Source organism: Cydia pomonella, chromosome 7 (assembly GCF_033807575.1).
Source record: "Cydia pomonella isolate Wapato2018A chromosome 7, ilCydPomo1, whole genome shotgun sequence".
NCBI lineage: Eukaryota > Metazoa > Arthropoda > Insecta > Lepidoptera > Tortricidae > Cydia > Cydia pomonella.
Window position 1 is genome coordinate 5946216 of NC_084709.1, and position 11225 is coordinate 5957440.

Consider the following 11225-nt stretch of genomic DNA (forward strand, 5'->3'; position numbering starts at 1 on the left):
GTAGTCAGGAACCCTCAAAATCTTATTCTTATTAGAAAGACTATAGCATCGACTTATTTCGCAAAGAAATGGGTAGGTATCTGTCGCGAACGTATTGCGAACCAGCTAATATTTGCCAACGTCATGGAGTAGATGGCGCTAGTAGTCACGTTTAATTTAAGTAACCGCTTCTAGGTTATTGGGATTTTTTGAGGGAAGTTGAGAGGGTAGATGAGAACGACAGTAGGAAAAAGGAGGTTGTGTTCGCACACAAATCGACGCGGCAGTGATATTTGCTTTTAGATCAAGTCAAGAACGTTCTTATGGTGTTATTAGAATAATGATGTGTCTCTGGTATATTGTGACCAACGTTATCAGTACTCAGAGTGAACAGTGATCCAGTGAGGCTAATATGAACTTAAGGTAAACTTTGTGTGAGGAATGGGGTCGCTATAAGGGGAGGTTTGGAGGCGACTATTAAGCTCAAGAAACCAGGTGGATAATCATGTGATAATAAAGTCGGACACCAGCACAACTCATATCGTCATCTCACTAACATCCAGGCCTCGTATAGGTATGTAGTACATTTACATATCGCTTTCCAGTATCCGTAAAAGCATTAGCTCATTCGATAGGTTAATAAGTATGGTGAGCTTGACGACAGTATCATTCAATTTAGTCCATCCTTATTTTATATTTATGCTTAAATACTTAGAGATTTTCTACAAGGAAAATCAACCTTTAAAACACGAAGCAAATTTTTGAGGTCATTAACAAAAGTGTACCTATTTTTAGAACCATATTTTAATTATACAAGGAGACTCGTATACCTGTACACGACTCGTATAGTGTAAGTATAATTAATTTGGGGCGGGAGGTGTAATCCTGAAATGTGTTATGTTCGCGCGCACTATATCTAGATTTTCGGAAGTTGGCCCATTATCCTGGACCTGTACGTATATGTTATGTCGGAACGAATTTATGAGCTGAAAACTGTTTTGATATCGAAGCTTCAATAAGGCAAAATAGCTTTAAATTTTCGGAATAAAATAATGAATCTGTAGGTACGGCAACTTTAAATGAAACTGTACCCCTAGTGAAAATTTATTCAATAGCGTGACATGACGAACGCGTTTGCGTTAAGTCTCATTTTGTATGGGATTTTGAGTTTCCAAAACGTCCTGCTTGGCGCGCTGTTTCTAAATCCCATGCAAAATGAGACTTAAAGCAAACGCGTAGTCACGTCGCGCTATCGAATAAATTTACACTAGGGGTTCTGGTCGATAGAGCAATTCGAGTTTTAGTTATTCTTATTCGATCTGATGATACTGATTCCATACCTAACTAAAACTTGAATTGGCCTATGTGTCTGATACTAATCATACTAAATTATAACGGACAAATATATAAATAGTAGAAAATATTAAAATGTATACACTGCTGTAACATTAGTAAATATTAATTAATTGGGGTAAGCTGAGCTGAATAGTATATCAATAAATAATAATTATCAATATGAAATTATAAACACAATAGCATATTACCTATCGTCAATAAGGCTCTCTGTTTTATATGGCAAACATCAATAAAGTTGTTGAAAACTTCAAACATAAGTCTGTACCCCTAGTGTAAATAAATTCGATTTTGAGACGTGACGTACGCGTTTGCGTTTAGTCTCATTTTGTATTGGATTTAGAAAGAGCGCGCCAAGCGGGACGTTTTGGAAACTCAAAATCCTATACAAAATGAGACTTAACGCAAACGCGTTCGTCACGTTATGATGTCGATAAAATTTACACTAGGGGTACTGAACTACATAAAAAGTAGCTGTTTGATAAAGTCATGCATGACGTCCAGTCTCGGACTTTGATTTCCCATTTACGGTTCAAGCTAATTTGGTTGTCAGTAACGCTAAGAACCCTAATGGCTCAACAATTAAAGTCCATGACTGTGCCTACATCAAACCCAACAAGGTTGAAAAGCAATCTTGTGAAAAAAAATCAAAATTTAGGTATAGGGACCGTGCGCGTTGGAGGGTCTGCCATCTTGTGGCCTGAATCGGAACAATAAATATGTACATTTACACGTCACATGTTTTCTTGTGCATAGTCGGTTCTGCCATCTTGTGGGCTACATCAGAACAATAAACATCAAATTTACGCCTTGCGCCAAAAATCTGACGGCTCCTGTGCTGCCTCCTACAGTTCATGCACGCTCCCTATCACCTGCGTTTAGCGCTCGACAGTGCCCAGTGGTAAAAATATTGCCAGGCGCTAAAATTAGGTTCACCCATGGACTTAGAATACTAAGGACGTAGTTTCGCTAAACACAACTAGGATTCCATCCTCCACCAATTTCCTAATAGGGACCGTGCGCGTTGGAGGGTCTGCCATTTTGTGGTGTGAATCGGAACCATAAACAGGCACATTTACACGTCAAGTGTTTTCTTGTGCATAGTAGGTTCTGCCATCTTGTGGGCTACATCGGAACAATAAACATCACATTTACGCTTCGCGCCAAAAATCTGACAGCTCCTGTGCTGCCTCCTACAGTTCATGCACGCTCCCTATATTTACGCATGACACATACACATTGACATTTATCTCTATGGCCTGATCCACCAATCTGCCGTCAGTCAATTTTAGACGTCAGTGCATTAATTGTTCGAAAAAAAAAATTGGCATGCCCGTTTATTAAAATTGCGTCCAATTGCTAGAAACTGAAACTTTAACCGACAGCGAGTCAAAGGTTCACACATTATTGCTCTCTGCCTGAAATATTACGCCATAACGTTCTCCTAATGACCGCCTCATTTGGTCTCAAAATTCGACACGGGTAAATGGCCAGACCAATAGACGGCTGGTAAGTGGAAACTATTAATATTGAGTAATGGCTACCGTTATTACGCACCTCTGGAAGACGTGTGTTAAGGTGCAGTGGGTTCAGAGAGCGGAGTTTTTGAAAAAACCGGTCAAGTGCGAGTTCCTTTTACTCGCGCGCCGAGGGTTCCGTACAAACATTGCATTTATATCTCGTGTAACAATAAAGGCGAAAGACTTTTGATCAGAAGTACCTATACTAAGTACAATCAAATGGTATAATTGTGTACAACCTCATCTATCGGAAAATTGTCTAACTAATTTGCGCGATGTAATGCACGTATGTTGGTTTTTCAAGAATAATTCTCTATCATGTGGACCGATTTCAAGTATTGTTCTTTTATTCGAAAAAAGGTGTCTTTAATGGAATCTCATATAAATTTCAAGTGTAATAAACACACGTATAGTTGGTTAAATTGCAATCTGAATTCGGAAATGTGTCTAGGGTAGCGTTATTCGTAACTATTCCAAATTTCAAATTGAGAGCTTCAGTGGTTCAGACGGACGGACGGACACAGTCGCACCGTAAGGATTCCTTTTGTACCATTTTGGTACGGAACTCTAAAAATGAGATAGTTTAGATCCGAATACGGCTTACGAAAAATTTATAAATAATATAAAGAAAAACAATAAAATCAGCATGAGGAATCCTCCATTCTGAATTTCCACAAACAACTCCACAATCACTTATGTATTCTATCCAAAAGCTGTATTTCTGTGCCATAATTATGGTGAGCTGTCTTTTTCTAAAACAATTGCAGCCCCGCGTGGCCTTAAGTCTTGGCGGACTACTCAAAAGAAGAAAGACGTATGTCTTAACAGGCGCCATGTAGAGTTACATCTTTTTTAGTGACAAGAGAACACGGTAGCGTATTCCCATTTTCTGCGCGAGTGCCGGTTGCTCAAGTTCTTGGCGTAACTAGGTAATATGCAGTGACCTGGGGGCCATCTTTAATATTTAAGTATGTGTTTGACTTATCTTTAGTAACGGCTATTTATTTTTCCTCACACTTGCATAAACGGTGTTATTGTATGCCAGCATACTGAGATAGAATGAGCTTATTATGTCAATTTATGTCCACGGGCGTAATAGATTTTTTTAAATTTAATTATGCCCATGGGCTTATTAGGCATGTTTTATTTTATCATCTACTCTTTTTCTACACAGGAAGGTATAAATGAGTCGCCTCAGAGAGTGTAGCAAAGAAAACAGTTACTCTTCCTACTGACCTCCGATATATGCGGCGTCCATAAGAGTGTCTGGTCAAGGATGATACCCAAGTTCTTCACAGTAGAGGAAAGGGGGATCAAAGTCCCGTCATAAATGACATTGGGTAACACCATATCCGCTATTTTGGAGACAAAATGAGGACTGCCAATAACAATGACTTCCGATTATTCAAAAAATATAAAATATTCACACGAAAACTAGACTCTAATGCAAGGGCAGACTTTAACCAATTCTTAAAAGGTTAAAGTTGTCTCTATAGAAAAACATTGCGAAAACACATCAAAATTTTGTTTATTTTCTATTGTATGGCGTTACCGTGTCTACCATAGCAGTATAATTTGAGTATAAAATAGCTAGTGATATAGCCGAGCAAAAGTATATTTTCAGAGTAATTGAGATAAGAGATAAAAACCCGCGCGACGGCCATATCTTATAACTCTGGCAAGACAACAATATTTCTAAAGAACGTAACGATACTTAGAGGCATCAGCAGAAGACCAAGGCCTAATAGTGCATGCAGGCTCCTACAGGACGAGTGTCGTATGCAAAATTTGACACTGCCATTTAAAGGCTCTACACGATGGGCCATCCTACTGGCCCACAAAGATGGGCCATCGTGTAGAGAGGATAGTGGTGTCGGATGGCTTATAATATGGCGCGGCGAGTTGGTAATAGAATGGTGGCCACGGTGTGGGTTTTTGTATGCACATCAAAGGCCAGCGATGGCCAGCATATACACGTGGCCTATTCCATAATGCGTGCTCTCAACCATCGCATGGCCATCTCGCTGATCCAGCGCTGGGCCATCTAGCTGGTCCAACTCCAACGCTGGGCCATCGTGTAAAGGACCCATATCGTCTATACCTCTCGGGTCGAATGATGATCCTTATGACAGTTCATTTTTAAATGACTTGTAAAACTTTTCTACACTAGTTTTAGAAGCTAAGCACATTAATTTATTTGGAACGTATACATAAATAAAAATGCGGTAATAACAGATTTCTTCAATTATTTTTTAAGCCTTGAAGAGACTTGAAGGACAGGGGACCACCATTCGACTCGAGATAGGCCTACACATATCCCAGGCTTCAACAATCCAATGATACTGAACGGCACGTGTACGAATAATATAAAGGAAAATTCCAAAAGGGCTAGCTACATCAGAAGCCAAACAACATACCTATAATATGAAAGCGCCTTTGTACTGATTCCACCGGAGATGAAGTCGCCTGTTATTGACAAGAGACAGTGACTTGTAAGTGTTTGTAACAAGCCTGAAAACGGTTATACGCAGCTAAATAGTTTTGAACTAACTATACTAGTAGTGGTTACAATTCAGCACATGGTAGAAAATCAAATCGAAATTCGACATCAGAGTATAGTACTATTATTTATTCCGTGGTTAAGGTGACAGGTAAGGGAGGCCGAGGTGAGTTAAAACAAAGGTAAGTTGAAACACCGTAATTTTTGCGGTATTTATTATCGTCTTGAGGCAAGGATGGATATAGGATTGAGGGACCAGCAGGCGGTGAGACGAGGCTACACACAGTTTTTTCAAGCACGATAACAACTCATACTCGTAGTATTGTGTTCCTACCGGTGAGTAAGGTTGCTTAGAGCTCAACGAGGGCGCGGAGTGTTAAGGTCGGCAACGCGCATGTAACTCCCATGGAGTAGCAGTCGTCCATAGGCTACGGTGACTGCTTATAATCAGGGGGGCCGTATGCTTGTTTGAATCCGACGTAATATAAAAAAAAACTTAAGTCAATCACCAAGACGATCGTCAAGATCATATCAAAACCTATTCAAACCCCCTAACAAATTGTTAAATTGAAATTGAATGAATGAATGAAAGATTTATTGCGTATATGATCTCCATGAGACACGTTGAAATCTACGCCGCAAGCGCGCAACCTCGGCAAGCGAATAGGAACATGCATCGAGCAAAACGAATTATCCCAGCACCCGCTAGTTTTTGTTGTAACTTCGACGGAATATTTTAAATCCCAAGTCGGTTAAGAACAGTCTGAGAGATTTTATTACAATCCGATTGTTTCGTATCGATTGCTCAGTGCTTTGCGTTGAGAAAATTGCAATTTGCCATTGCTCATAGAATAAAATGTATTTGTAGCTTCTGGCAATATTAAGTTAAAAGAAAGAACAAGCAAGAACAACATTGAAAAACAGTCACTTTATATAAAAACTTACTACTTACACATTGTGCTTGAGCTATATAGTTGTTTATTTAGCCACCTGCAATAATTTACGGGCTGAATATATAGGTCATACGGAGCAACTTGTACTGTAGGACTAACCCCGAAATCGCGAAAAAAAAAATTACTCTTCCATATAAAATCTCAAGGCAGCCAGACAGCCAAAATGTATGAAACAGCCAATTTTTTTTCGCGATTTCGGGGTTGATCCCAATAGGGAAAGTAGCTCAGTATGACCTATATATACAGCCCGTAAATTATTGCAGGTGACTAAATAAACAACCTGTATTATTGGAAATATTGTAAAATACAAACCATTCGCTATTTATTTCGCTGTAAGTTTCTGAGGGCCTGTAAGTTTCTCTGTCGCACTTGTAAATTCGTACGTAAGTGTGACAGGGAGGCAACACGTGGTTTGCGGTAGGCCCTCTGAATTCAAACGTACATTTTGATATCTAAGTGACATCATTTAGATATCAACATGTACGTTTGGATATACATATGGTGCTACTTTCCCGCACGCGTGCGGGAATGAGCACTTTTCGTGCATATGTCGAAACTTTAAAGAGGTATTGTAAATCGTTGTACGTGACACGTGCGAATAGGTAATTAGCCACTCGTGTCGATTTAAAACACTCCCTTTCGGTCGTGATTTAATTTATCACCACTCGTTGTAAATTTTCTATTTTCTGCACTTGTATTTCATACTTATTATATCGATGTCGTTATTACATGATCCGATAAAGACACATATATCGTGTATTAGGCGGTTACCCTGATGCGGATCCGCACTCCGCTGTGGTGTGCGTACGGGACATTACTATATTTAATAATAATAACTCTTGGACTCCAAGGGGACCCGCAGGACTCTCAGCTCTGGCTTGCCTTCATTGGCCGGCCAGAGAGGAGTCGTTAGAGCTAAATGCTCCAGGGGTGGAAGTGAAAACTTGCATAAGACGCGAGTTGGCACAGTGACTGTTATTAGCCACTGGGTAGAAAGCGGCGTACACCTCTCGACGCCCCTGAGCCGCTCACACCGGTGTTGCTCCTGGTCGTCTTCACGACGGCATTTTCAGGGGCCCATCTAGTGGGCGGCGAGAAACCGCCTGCCTCGATAACTAGTGAAAACATTGTTATGGCAGGTGTCCGGACCTCTTTGCAATAACCCAGTCTCATTTTCCTCCCAAACTTCAATCCATAGACCGTTATACTGTTCACTTTTACTACAATAGTCCCAATGCCTGCTGCGACCGGTTCATGGGTGTCTATTGTTGGGCCTGTGAACGGGTTCCAGCAGGCGTTCTACATGACATTAAAGCTCTCCAAGGGGCCTCTACGTGTTGGATCTATATCCCCACGCAAGCCTATCAAAAGACCGGGATTTATAGGCCCGTGAAATCCAAGGAGATACAAATAATAATAATCATAATCAATTTATTAATAATAAAAATTACAGGTCACAGAGTAATTGCCTATATCTATAGGAAAATATAAAACATTAAATTAACACATAAGATTATGGCTGATAGCTGCACTAATACATGCAGAGTACGTTATATTATTTACATATTGATTTTGTAAGATCACGGCTGTAGAATTCTTTATGGTCATAGAAAGCCTGCTCGATTAGCCAACTCGTCAGTTTTGTTTTGAAGATTGTGTTGCTGTGTGTGTTAACTATTTCGTTGGGTAAATGATTATATACCTTCGGACCCATAACGTGCACGAGTTTGGCTGACTTGGCCAGCTTGTGCGACACGGCTGGGAGTCTTCTCCCAACTGTTCTCGCGCGTGCACTGCTGCTTGGAGTATCAGCAGCGATGGCAGTGTCACGCAGTGTTAATACGCCCAGAGACTTAAAGTGAGGCTTCGCAGACTCCGTTTGTGAGATGTGAACTATGGCTCGTACGGCACGTTTTTGGAGACGAAACACCCTTTCCCAATCTGCAGCACTAGCCCACAGATCTACTCCGTATTGCAGATGTGCATGCACTTATGCGAAATAATAATTTCGCACTATATCGCGGGGGAGGATCCGAGCCAGCCTTTTTAGGGCGAAACAGGACGCTGAGAGTTTACCACACACCTTATCGATAGGGGCCGCCCAAGTCAGTCCTCTATCCAATTCAAAGCCCAAGAAGGTCGTCTTTGTGACTTGATCTATATTAATTCCGTTCGTTATTTATATTATGCATAGCGCTGTCACCATACACATCAGGAGCCTACCACGAAAATCGAAGTTCGTCAATTGCGGGAGATACTCTCTGTCACTTTAATAGATAGAAATAAATAGAATACTCTTTATTGGCACACCTCAGTAGTGAGAGTAAGTAGAAGAGAATGATCCCCGCAATTGACGAACTTCGATTTTCGCGGTATGCCCCCAGACCTGTCAGCAGGAGTTGCAGTCTCGCGCGCGACTCCATACATCTTGAGCCACTTCAAGTAAACTATGGACTCGCGCGCGACAACGCAATTCATGCTAGACGGTCAGAGATGCGTGCGGATCTGCATTAGTGTGATAACCGATAACCATCTCACGTTACTCAGAAAGATCAAAAGAGACGAATGCCTTGTACCGGACGTAAGCCCGACGTACGAGTAGGTACTACAGGTGCACGGTGTAGATGGCCAGTAAGTACTTATACGTAAGCGAATTTGTTTCGTTTATTGTTACACTCTAATACAGTGTGTTCATGAGAAATACTAAGAATTTTTCACCACACTAGTAAAGGCCCTCTTGATTGTTTAAATACTAATAAGAATGTTGCATTTTATCCACATGTGGGGCAAAGTAGTAAAATACAAATTTTGAGTTCTTTACTTATGTTAGCTTGTACAATTGACTTTTAAATGATATTTTTATTATTACGTTCATTTGGATTTGATTTAGTTCGTGTTTTCCTTGGGTTGGTGTGGTGAAAAATGTTGTGTTTCACTCGGAGGCAAAGTTTGTTTAACCCTCATGTCTTGAAGCCCTCGCAACGCTCAAGATTCCACTTCTCGGACCACTCGCTACGTTCGTGGTTCAATTTTAGAATCTTTCGCTTACTCGAGTAACAATATTAGCACGAGTGGTTAAACAACAACTTTGCCCCCTTGTAAAACAAATAACTATTGACCACGCAATGCCTTAAAACAAGGGAAAAAGTTTTATTTTAATATTGTCGTCGGTAACCACGATACTTATTCATGAAATAAAAATAACGGAAACTATTCGAAGCAGTCCATCTAGTAATCATCTAGCAAAGGAACAAGAAAGACATATAGGACTGTGAGACCATAAGTGTTGAATGGTGTAGACATTTCAGTACCGTAAAATGCTGCAACTTTGCCATTTAAGCTCAATTTTGCCTATTTAATTTCAATTACGATCTCTCGAATTTGCTTAGTTTTTTCTTGTTTTTTACCATTTGGTAGTAATATTCATTATACTGGCAACACATATTTCATTTTTTTACAATGGTAACTCCATTGCTGCTCCGCCAGTTACGTATCATAAGTCGGCGTGAGAGGCAGCATTTTTTTAGTGTCTCGCAACTTTTGAATTTTTATCTACGAAAAAGGTGTTTTTTGAGAAGTGGTAACGTCCCAGGGTAAGTAAAGACTGTCTATTTCCCGTAAGTTTAATATTTTCAAGAACAGGACATGATTTCAGCATAATAACGTACTAGGCAATATTGGGCAGTGTTTTGGAAACTTGAATGACACAATTTTGCCTGAGTCTAGGGCTGTCACTAGCTGAATTTTATAAATGTACAGAAAAGAGTAAAAATAAACTTGCCTAAACTGCTTAAATGAGTTTATTTATTACAAGCTTTTTATTAACTTGCAATGTTTGTTTAAGTCAAATCTTGCAAGTCGATTTTCACCGACTTTCAGTGTGGGTAGATCTGCTGACAATGCAATTATAAACTAACGTTAACAAAAAAAACTTATGGGTATTAAATGAAAATTATAAAATAAAACTTATTGCAATCTGTTATTATATTTTTATTGTAGTTACTTGCAATTGTATATTTATTGTATTATAATTATGTTGTATGTTTACTTGTAATTGTCTTTTTGTTCAAAATTTGCAATTTATTTTTCAACCACTTATTAGCGACTAATTGAGGTGTTTGACATACTTATGTAACTTGGGTGACAATGCAATGTTTATGGTACCATCGAGATGGTCTGATGATGGAGACCGAAAATAGCAACTTCTAAACTACACATAATAAACCCACTGTGTTTAGGCTCATTTGATTTGTCTTGCAGTTATCTTTCTTATCGAAATCTGGGTTGTCAGGTGTCAGGTCGATTACAATTGGAGTTCAAAGGTGATGGGTGATTAGAACTTTACAATGAAATAGAACTTTACACTATAATAATGCATTGAAAATTAGCAAAATAGTGTATCTGCAATGTACTTGTAATAAAAAATTTAAAATAAGTTCAAATTATTATATACTAAAAGAAAAAGAAATCAAACAACATTATATTACATTTGTTTGTTGATTATTTTGTAACTAACAATATAAATAGTTTTTTTTTATAATAATATTTTTTTGGCACAACCCTACAGTTAACGATATTTTTGTATAGAAAGTTTGTGGAACCTGCTACAACTTTACCTATTGCATGTGAAAAAAAAAGTATTAAGCTTATGGCAATAATTTGACTGTCAGGGACAAGCATAATGTCTCATGCACAAGAGTAAATATTATTGCAAATAGCAACACATTTTTTATGGAGATATCCGTCTAGGCAAAGTTACGTCTTAAGCCTACAACTTTGCCTGCCACTTTGATTGCTTGTAAATCGGAAATACAGTATGATTAGGTAATGAGATTTGAGTCTTATCTGGTAAGGCATAGGGTATGTTTTCCGACTAATACTCATGAAACTCATAATGAAAAATAGGTTCACAGATATAAG